Below are 9913 nucleotides of genomic sequence, written 5' to 3' on the forward strand. Positions count from 1 at the left end.
GTTCTCGCGCAGTCGGAAGTTCTCTCGCAGTCGGGAAGTTCTTGCGCAGTCGTGAAGTTGCTGGGCAGTCGTGAAGTTGCCGGGCAGTCGGGAAGTTCTTGCGCAGTCGTGAAGTTGCTGGGCAGACGTGAAGTTCTCTCGCAGTCGTGAAGTTCTCTCGCAGTCGGGAAGTTCTCACGCAGTCATTAAGTTTTTGCGCAGTCGTGAAGTTCTTGCGCAGTCATGAAGTTCTCGCGCAGTCGGAAGTTCTCTCGCAGACGTGAAGTTCTCTCGCAGTCGGGAAGTTCTCACGCAGTCATTAAGTTTTTGCGCAGTCGTGAAGTTCTCTCGCAGTCGTGAAGTTTCTGAAGGATGTTTACAGAGAATCTTGAAAACGATGGGATGAAGAAACACTGCGACCTGGGGGTGTTCATGATGTTCATGAGGGTGTTCATGATGTTCATGAGGGTGTTCATGATGTTCATGAGGGTGTTCATGAGGGTGTCCGTGATGTTCATGAGGGTGTCCGTGATGTTCATGGGGGTGTCTCCTCCACAGCTTCTCCCACTGCAGAACCTCAGCCAGTCGATACAATCATACAGTCATATTAAAGCTGCGCTCGTTGTTCCTGCTGGCAGCTGCATTCCTGCGTCTGCAGCTCAACAGACCGCGCAGCAACATTTGGGTACTCCTGCCTGTAACAACAGCAGCCAGATCATTTTGAATCCGAGGCGGCCATCTTGGCTCAGCCACTGTGACGCCAGCCTCGCTGTTTGCCTCCTGGCGATGAGCCGCAGGTTCCTCTGTCCAAACCTGGGGAGGGAAATCAGCCTGCTAATTTGCAGGATGCAGCGTCCTCCTCCCACCGTTTAGGCATGCATGGCTGCAGCTGAACAAGCAGCCAGGAGGCGGGGGCCCGCAGAAAAGGACTTGCTTTCAGGGTTTGAAAGGACGGAGCGGATAACGAGGCGTCCCTGAACCTGCCTGCACCTTTTATACAAATGACCCCGGCTAAAGTCTGCAGAGAGGCTGGGAAACCTGCTGGAGGAGGAGCGGGAAGGTGCTCAACAAACACCTCCAGAAACGCCGTTTCAGCTGGAAACTGGAGGACAGATTCACTGAAACCAACCGCAGATTTCTCCTGACATTCACTGTTAAAGAAACCTCTTTGCTTTCAGAATGAAAACTGATTGAATGTGTGCTTTCAGCTGTTTGAGGAAACACCAGAGGATTAAGTTAAAACTTAAGGTGGACTGGAAGCAGAAAAGAACACTGAAACAATTATGAAATAAAAAAAACGCAATAGAAATAATCTGACTGATGGTCAAATAAAAGAAAAGATTAAATAATGTGATATTTAGTCGCACGAGGCTTCAGATAAAACAATCTGATTTACTTTCTAATTAAGTACTAAAAGTAAAGTCATTGATGCGTCTGGACTCACCATCTACTAATGAAAGAGTTCTGCCTGTTTATGTTCCTCTTTAGAACGTTTGAAGTTCTCCACTAAACTCATCTTACACAGAAAAGCAGCAGAACCTCCATGTTCAGTCGAGCTGCTGATTCCAACTGAAACACATTCATCGAAAGATTTTAACAAAACGTCGTCTGAGTGTGGATGTTTACCGGACATTTGGAATGAGAAGTCTGTAAGTCTTGACTTTATAATATTTTAAAACTTAAAAGAAAATGATTTGAAACAAACCTGGATGAGGAAATTCTCTTTAGAAATAATCAAAACAAATAAAGTGGATTATCATGGAGTGATTGTGAAGACATGAAGCATCTGGAGCCGCCAGTTTCCCATGATTCTCTGAGGAACAGCATGTTTGTGTTCAGGTGATGGACACACAACGAAAAGAACATCTAAAAAATGCATTTAAATGAAAGAAGAAAATGATCATTTTGACAGAGATCATCCAGGAATTAAAGGAAAAATGTTTCTGTAAAGAAATCTGTCAGATTTCACAGATTCTAATCCTAATCTGTTAGATTTTCTGCTAAAGACGCCGCTGTCCTCTGATGCGTCTCTGGTTAGTTGTGTCTCCAGACGCGTCCTGCGGGTTTTTCTGGGCTGAAACGTCGGTTCAGACCCGCAGGCTGTGAGCTTCCTAAAGTCTTTCCCTCCTTCCTCGTCTCTCTCGTCACTCTTTCACTTTCCTGCAGCGCTTGCCGTCTTCAACACCTCTTTGGTGCCTAATTGCAATTCCTCTGGCTCTGTTTGACTCATGGATCGGAGTTAAATATAATCAGTGCAGTCGGCTCCTGTGACTGTCTCCATCAAACCTGATAATTGTTACCAGATTCAATTTTCCTTTTGTCTGGAATCTGATTAGCACCCAGCCGGCTGCAATGAAATCAAACAGTATTTACACGTCGCCCACAAAATACACCTAAAAACCGCAGCCCCCCCACCCCCCGGCCTCACAGGCAGATTCTGCAGCTGACGTAAATCCATGATATACCCCGACCGGTCCTTCTGACCCCCCCGCTGAAGGCAGGAGACCCTCGGGTCGTCCAAACAGCCCGAGGGTCTCCTTCCACAGACACTGGAGGTTCTGTTGTTTCTCCGTCACATGGATGCAGATGAAGCGCTGCCCCCCCCGCCTGTGGCCCGCCCCCTCCCTCTAACATTAATTAGCAGAGTGCTACCTTGCTGGGTAGCGGAGCCTTTCAGCAGATCTCCTTTAATGAAGTGCAGCAGAACTCAGGTGCGCTAACGAGCACAAAGAGCTCATCTAAATAAAAAGGTCCCGTTATGGAAGGGGGGGGTCCTTTCAGGTTTTCTCTTGAAGCCCAACAGGTCAGCTCAGGTCAGAGGTCATTATGAGTGAAAGCTCAATCTTCATCTGGAGTCAGAACCAAGCAATGAACGATGAGTCTGAGGAGTGCAGACCGTTGAGACCAGAGAACTTTGTGAAGGAAGGAGGACATCACTTACAGACGGTTCTCCGGTTCTCCTCCACCCTGTTCTGATCCATGCTGTAGAACCTCTAAAGCAGGTTCTGGCCTTCATCTACGGTCCAAGTTCATTGGTCCAGAACCAAACCAACAGTGATCATGGACCTCATTTTCTCACGTTCCAAAGATCTGTCCTGATGGAAATAATTCTAGAGGAAATTTAATGTTTGAATCACCAAGAACCAGTTTTAGAGACTGAAGTTAGACGGATGGATGGATGGATGGATGGTCGGTCGGTCGGATGGACAGACGGATGGATGGATGGACAGAGAGAGCAGTCCTGGAATGAACACGTTTGGATATCATGTGTCCTTTCAGAAGGTCTACCCAGGACCCTGAATCAGCATAACTGATAGGTTTCTGCATGTTTCCTGTAACTCCTGATCTGATGTTCAGATCTTCTGATCCCAACCTTCTCTGTGATTCTTGAGGATCTTTGAGGGAAGAATCGATCTTTTCTTGGAGGATCAGTTCTTCTCATCTTTCTGTTTCACTGCAGATAAATGATCCCGTTCTTTGATCCTCCAATATTAGTTGGTCTAAAGGAAGGAAATCTTGAAGGAGAGCTGCAGACGGAGCCTTCAGTTTGTCAGGGAGCAGCTGCGTACCTGAGATCACCTGTGCAGACTTGTATGAGAGGAAGATGAAGAAAGACAGGAGGAAGGTCTGATGTCTCACGGCGCCGCTGGGCTTCTGCCGATCGGAAGACGTCCAACGATGACTGCGAACTTTCATCAACTTTTACTGTCGTTTTATTGTTGGGCTTAATGACTTCATGCAGGAAGCAAAGCTGCACTCGAGAAAACATCCCTAGTCTTCCAGATTTACAGCTCAGAAGATTCTGTTTTATTAGAGACATTTCAGAAAACGACATAACCTGAACTGAAGCAGAAGTTTCTCTGAAACGATTTCTTTCCCGTCTGGAGGAGTGAAGCATCGTCCCGTGTGAGGAGCAGCTCTAAGACAGGCAGCAGATGCACAGGTGTGGATGCATCCAGAACAGTTCAGCTTCACGTTCAGCCTCCACCCTGAGGAGGTTCTAGAGCAGCTCCGCCCACCAAGACCTCAGAGTCAAACAAACATGTAGTTCTGGACCTGCAACCGTCTTTTCTCAGTCATCAGTATTTTCTACTCTGAGAGACTGAAAGACTGAACTGTGGTTCTGAGACTGGACTGAGAGGACCAGCAGCTCAGTCATGTGACCCATCAGATGCCAGTCCTCTGCAGTCTGCTGAGGATCCTGAAAACTGCTCAGAAAAGTGTCCTCCTATAAAAACCCAGTTTCTCTTTTAAGATGAAACCATCGTAACTTCCCTGAGAGCAAACCCTCAGACTCCTGCTGTGGTTGTCTTTCTCCTCCAGACATCAGTCAGGGGGGAAGGCGGCGCTTCGCTGAGCAGGTTCTTCCTCCTGGACATCCTGATCATGTGATAGATCATGTGATAGATCATGTGATAGTTCATGTCATCCATGTTCTTCTCATCATTGTTCTAGAGTGGAACCTGCTTTGGTTTCTGTTATGAGAACTCAGACATCTGCATCCTAAAGTGTTTCAGCTTCTGTTAAGCAGCAAACAGAAAAAGCTAAAAGACGACAGAATACGATCAAAAAATAATAGATGTCAGTGAACTATCTTTATCTGTAGGCGTCTGCAGGAGGACGCAGACGTCCTCAGGAGGAAACAGACGATCTGCAGAAGGAAACAGACGATCTGCAAGAGGACGCAGACGATCTGCAGGAGGACGCAGACGTCTGCAGGAGGACGCAGACGTCCTCAGGAGGAAACAGACGATCTGCAGGGGGACGCAGACGATCTGCAGGAGGACGCAGGCGTCTGCAGGAGGACGCAGACGTCTGCAGGAGGAAGCAGACAGTCTGCAGAAGGACGTAGACGTCCTCAGGAGGAAACAGACGATCTGCAGGGGGACGCAGGCGTCTGCAGGAGGACGCAGACGTCTGCAGGAGGACGCAGACGTCTGCAGGAGGAAGCAGACAGTCTGCAGAAGGACGTAGACGTCCTCAGGAGGAAACAGACGATCTGCAGGGGGACGCAGGCGTCTGCAGGAGGACGCAGACGTCTGCAGGAGGACGCAGACGTCTGCAGGAGGAAGCAGACAGTCTGCAGAAGGACGTAGACGTCCTCAGGAGGAAACAGACGATCTGCAGGGGGACGCAGGCGTCTGCAGGAGGACGCAGACGTCTGCAGGAGGACGCAGACGTCTGCAGGAGGAAGCAGACAGTCTGCAGAAGGACGTAGACGTCCTCAGGAGGAAACAGACGATCTGCAGGGGGACGCAGGCGTCTGCAGGAGGACGCAGACGTCCTCAGGAGGAAGCAGACGTCTGCAGGAGGAAACAGACGATCTGCAGGAGGAAACAGACGATCTGCAGGGGGAAACAGACGATCTGCAGGGGGAAGCAGACGATCTGCAGGGGGACGCAGACGTCTGCAGGAGGACGCAGACGTCTGCAGGAGGAAACAGATGATCTGCAGGAGGACGCAGACATCTGCAGGAGGAAACAGACAGTCTGCAGAAGGACGCAGACGTCCTCAGGGGGACGCAGGCACAAACCAGTGGAGTTCTGGAGATCTGTGCTTGAAGCTCCTGAAGCTCCAGTACTCATACTTAGTTTCATCCAGTAAAGAATAACTAAAACTTCTTTGCTGTTTTGTCGTCATGAGTCACAGAACAAATAAAGGTTTGAGTGAAACACCTATAAACAGCCGTCTGCCGGCGCTGCATTAACGTCAATCTACAACCGTATTTTCTCCATGATTGAGCTTAATTATCTCAATCAGAGCTCGGCAGCCTCTCGTCTGCTTCCTCAGGAGTTATTACTCTTAATTGGAGCTCCTGCGGTGATTCATAGAAACATCATGTGCAGGCCGGGCCGCGCTGCTGGAGGCAGCCTCTCATTGGCTCTCAGGTGCTGCCAGCCAATCCCGGCAGCCCGTCCAGGTGGCACTGAAGGAAATGCTGGGGACGGGCGTGGCCGCCTGCAGGCGCTGATTCAGGATGGGCTGGTCCTCCGACGGCTCTGCAGAGGCCCATCAGCTCCAGCCCAACCAGCTCTTCCACTCTATAAACGCCGCTCGGCGCTGAAAACTCTCATTAAACTGTCACCGCGCTCGTAAATCAGGCCCGCTGGCTCCGTTGTCACGGCAACGGGAGCTACAAATCGTGAGGATGTTTGAGCTGACAGGCCTTTGGCATGTTGAGGGACTTTTTACAGAGAGTTGGACAGATGAAGGTCTGCTGTGGAGGAGCGTCCGCCTCAGGTGTTTGCTGCTGAGCACTAAGGAGGATCATTATCTCATCCATCATGAGGAGGACGCTCATAAACGGAGGAGTTTACTCGGCAGTTAGTGAGGAGCAGCAGTCAGTAAAGGCTGCTGAGAATCGATGGATGTGAATCACAGAGTTTTATGGGCGCTCCGCCGCCGCTCACATGACTTTCTGGCTGCTGCTCCAACTGTTGCACGCTATTCTGCTGCAGCGCTGCATGCTGGGACGCCATGCAGGAGGAGGGCCAACTCCCCACCACAGAGGTTTGAGAGGAAGGGGGTCGTGGCTGAGAGAGGGTCTGACTCCTGAGCTGAAACCTGAGTGACCCAACCCCCCATCAGGATCCTCTGGATCCAGCGGGAATCCTGCAGACAGACCAGGATGATCCTAATCCCAGATTATTGCTTGTGAGCTTGTTACTTCACAAACCTGCATCGGTTCTGTGAAGGACTTCTGACAGACATCAAGGTCTGGTTTCAGCAGGTGCTTTTGAGGGCGGAGTCACACCTCTGGAAGTCTGGCCTCTCTGGTCCTGAGACTTCCGGGTCTCCCAGACGATGGAGGTGATGCTGAGGCTGCAGAGGACAGATCTGGATCGGACCTTCTTCCTGTCTGCTCCCTCAGACGGGGTCAGGCAGGAGCAGGGTAAGGGTGGTTGGAGGTTCTGCTATGAGACTGGGTTCCAGAACACAGCAGGCGGAGTCTGCAGAAAGACGGCGAGCGTTCACCGACTGACCATCAAACACCGGCAGCTGCAGCTCCACCTTTCCTTCAGAAGAAACAGAAACTCCAAACGAGCTCTGTTGTGAAGATCGCTCAACAAAAAGCAGACTTCTGTCTCCTGGCTCACAGCCATGTCTTTACCTTTAGCTCCGCCCACTTACCAGACCTGTTGTTGAGACGTTCCCACCTGTTGAAGGTGTTCAGAGAAGTTAATGGTCCATAGATTGAGGCACCAGAACCTCAGAGGTGTTTGGGGGAGAGGAGGTGGAATTCCCCTCCATCAGCTCCTCTTTCTTCAGAGCAGGAGGCGTGTCTGTAGACGGACAGAGGCGGAGCTGCAGCTTCAGAGCGCCATCAAACCAGCTCTGAACTTAATTGCTTTTAATTGGCAGCAATTAGGTTGATTTGGTTGATGAGGGGTTTGAAAAGGAGCACAGAGTTAATGCGTCTTGTTTGGATAAATACTCTGATTACCATCCGAGCTGCTGAGCGCCGCGCTGATGACTGACGCTAATTCAGGCTTCCAGAGGACTGAAGGCGGAGCCAATGCTCGGCTAAAATAACAACAGAAGAAGAAAGGACGGAGACGGTCATCTTCTACTGGATGATCAAGAAAAAGACGCAAAAATATCTCAGGAATGTTCGGATTCTATCAGAACCCAAATCTATTTGAGGAGGGTAGTTTTTGGGGGCGGAGCCATCGGTGAACACATTAAAGAGCCTCAGAATTGTTGTTGAGGTAGGCAGAGCAACTCCAGTCAATCTCCCACTTTAGGTGGTTTTCTTCCTGCAGAATCTGAGGTCTGAGATCATCAGTCTGATGTCTGCAGGACGACCCAACGTTCAGACGACAGAAATCACATCAGCTGGACATAAAAACAAACAAATGAAACTAAAGTCCATTTAAAACCTCACGACAGACATCCTGGCCGCTGCAGCTGAGAGGTTGGTGTGTGTTGGTTTGAGTCCCTTCCTGCCCTGCAGCGTTTACCCCGAGTCACATGACTGTCGGCCTCAGTTCCAGCTGATCCTGTTGACTCTGCAGACGTTTCCCATGAATCTGAATGCTGGATCGTGTCTGCAAACGGGATTCATCCCGGTTTTCCAGACCCCCCCACACCCCCACCCCCCTTCAGGTTGGAGCTGGAATGCCGATCCAGCCGGACGCGGCCTGAACACTCGCTTCGCTCCGTGATAATTTGTTTTTCTATGACGTGCACCTACATGCATCTCACCATCTGTTATTTTATCTCCACCTCCCAGTGAAAATGCTGACACGTCGCCATGGCAACAGCACCAACAGACAGGTAGGCAGCCTTCAATGGGGGAGGATCTCTTCACACTTCATGCTTCTTCTGCTGGATCTTCTGGTCTATGGAGGCGTTCGTGGTCTCTTCAGCGCGTTGGTGACGGCAGCACCTGAAGGTCGGTACGTTCCCATTCCCTCCAGGTGAGCCGAGACACTCGGGAAAGTGTGTTTGTAGTTTCTGACATTTCAGGACACGATTACCCGGAACGTTTTATCTCTTTCAGATGCTGGTGTTTTATTTTCTGATTGATGACGTCTCTCGTCACCAGCTCCTACACACCTCCTCCTCCTCCTCCTGGATGTGGAAAACATTCCTAAACTTTATGTATTTGATTAGTGAACTGGTTGAGTTTAGGAGAGTTCATGAAGACGTTCTTCAGAGGTTTCAGTCCAACCTCAGTTTCTGTTTGTTTTCAGATGTTTACATCAAATACTGTGAATCATGATGGAGTTAGGCTAAAGAGAATTGATGTAAACCGAGGTAGTGACCTCACTGGAAAGACCAAAAAATGTCCACCAATCCCAACACAAAGATCCACCAATCCCAACACAAAGATCCACCAATCCCAACAGATAGATCCACCAATCCCAACACAAAGATCCACCAATCCCAACACAAAGATCCACTGATCACAACAGATAGATCCACCAATCCCAACACAAAGATCCACCGATCCCAACACAAAGATCCACCAATCACAACAGATAGATCCACCAATCACAACAGATAGATCCACCAATCCCAACACAAAGATCCACTGATCACAACAGATAGATCCACCAATCCCAACACAAAGATCCAGTGATCACAACAGATAGATCCACCAATCCCAACACAAAGATCCACCAATCCCAACACAAAGATCCACTGATCACAACAGATAGATCCACCAATCCCAACACAAAGATCCACCAATCACAACACAAAGATCCACCAATCCCAACACAAAGATCCACCAATCACAACACAAAGAAGAGCAGACGATGAAGGTGTTTTTTTTCATTGATTTAGTGAAAAGTTTCATACATTTACTGATGTGGTTAAACTCAACAACCATCGTTTTTGCCACCAAAGACCCTCAGAGGTCTCCAGGAGCTCCATCTGCTAAGATGAGACGAGATGCAGATGGAGCTCCTGCAGATGAAGAAGAAGAAAATATCTAAATACTGAAGATGAAGAACAAACACTGGAACCTCAACTGAAGGTGGAGATGAACTCGTTACAGGTTAGGAGTTAAAACGAATCATGAATGAAAACCTTTATCCTTTAGGAAATAAAGAAACGACTGAACGTTCAGCATTTTAATGAAAGTGATTCTAACAAATCCAGTCTATGTGGTTCTTCCAATTAAAACCAAAACACTTTATTTTCATTTCTATGATAGAGAGAAGACAGCGACTGTTCAGGTGTGACGTTGGTAGAAGAAAACTTTAAAGTTAAGGAATATTTTAGTCTATAAGCAAAATTCAGCGAGATACAAAGTGATTCCAGGATTCTCCAGTCATTTGTTCTTTGATTTCAGATTAAACTAGTCAATAATCTGAATCGTTTCTGATGAAAAGCTCCTAAACTTTAGACTGGTGCTGTAAATGTGATGGTTTTTATATAACTGTCTGTCTGCATCTATGGAACCATGAAGAATGAAGTAAGAAAA

At 48.6% G+C, this 9913-nt stretch overlaps 1 long non-coding RNA gene across 1 annotated transcript in view; it reads left to right on the forward strand.

Moving 5' to 3' along the window:
* Window positions 1–8252: 8252 nt before the first annotated feature.
* Window positions 8253–9913, forward strand: part of LOC112137889 — a 2476-nt gene continuing 815 nt past the window's right edge. The window contains exons 1-2 of the long non-coding RNA XR_002917655.2: window positions 8253–8399; window positions 8483–9484. This is a non-coding gene — a long non-coding RNA (uncharacterized LOC112137889). The remainder of the gene's footprint in view (window positions 8400–8482; window positions 9485–9913) is intronic.

The sequence above is a fragment of the Oryzias melastigma genome, linkage group LG10, assembly GCF_002922805.2.
Source record: "Oryzias melastigma strain HK-1 linkage group LG10, ASM292280v2, whole genome shotgun sequence".
Lineage (NCBI taxonomy): Eukaryota > Metazoa > Chordata > Actinopteri > Beloniformes > Adrianichthyidae > Oryzias > Oryzias melastigma.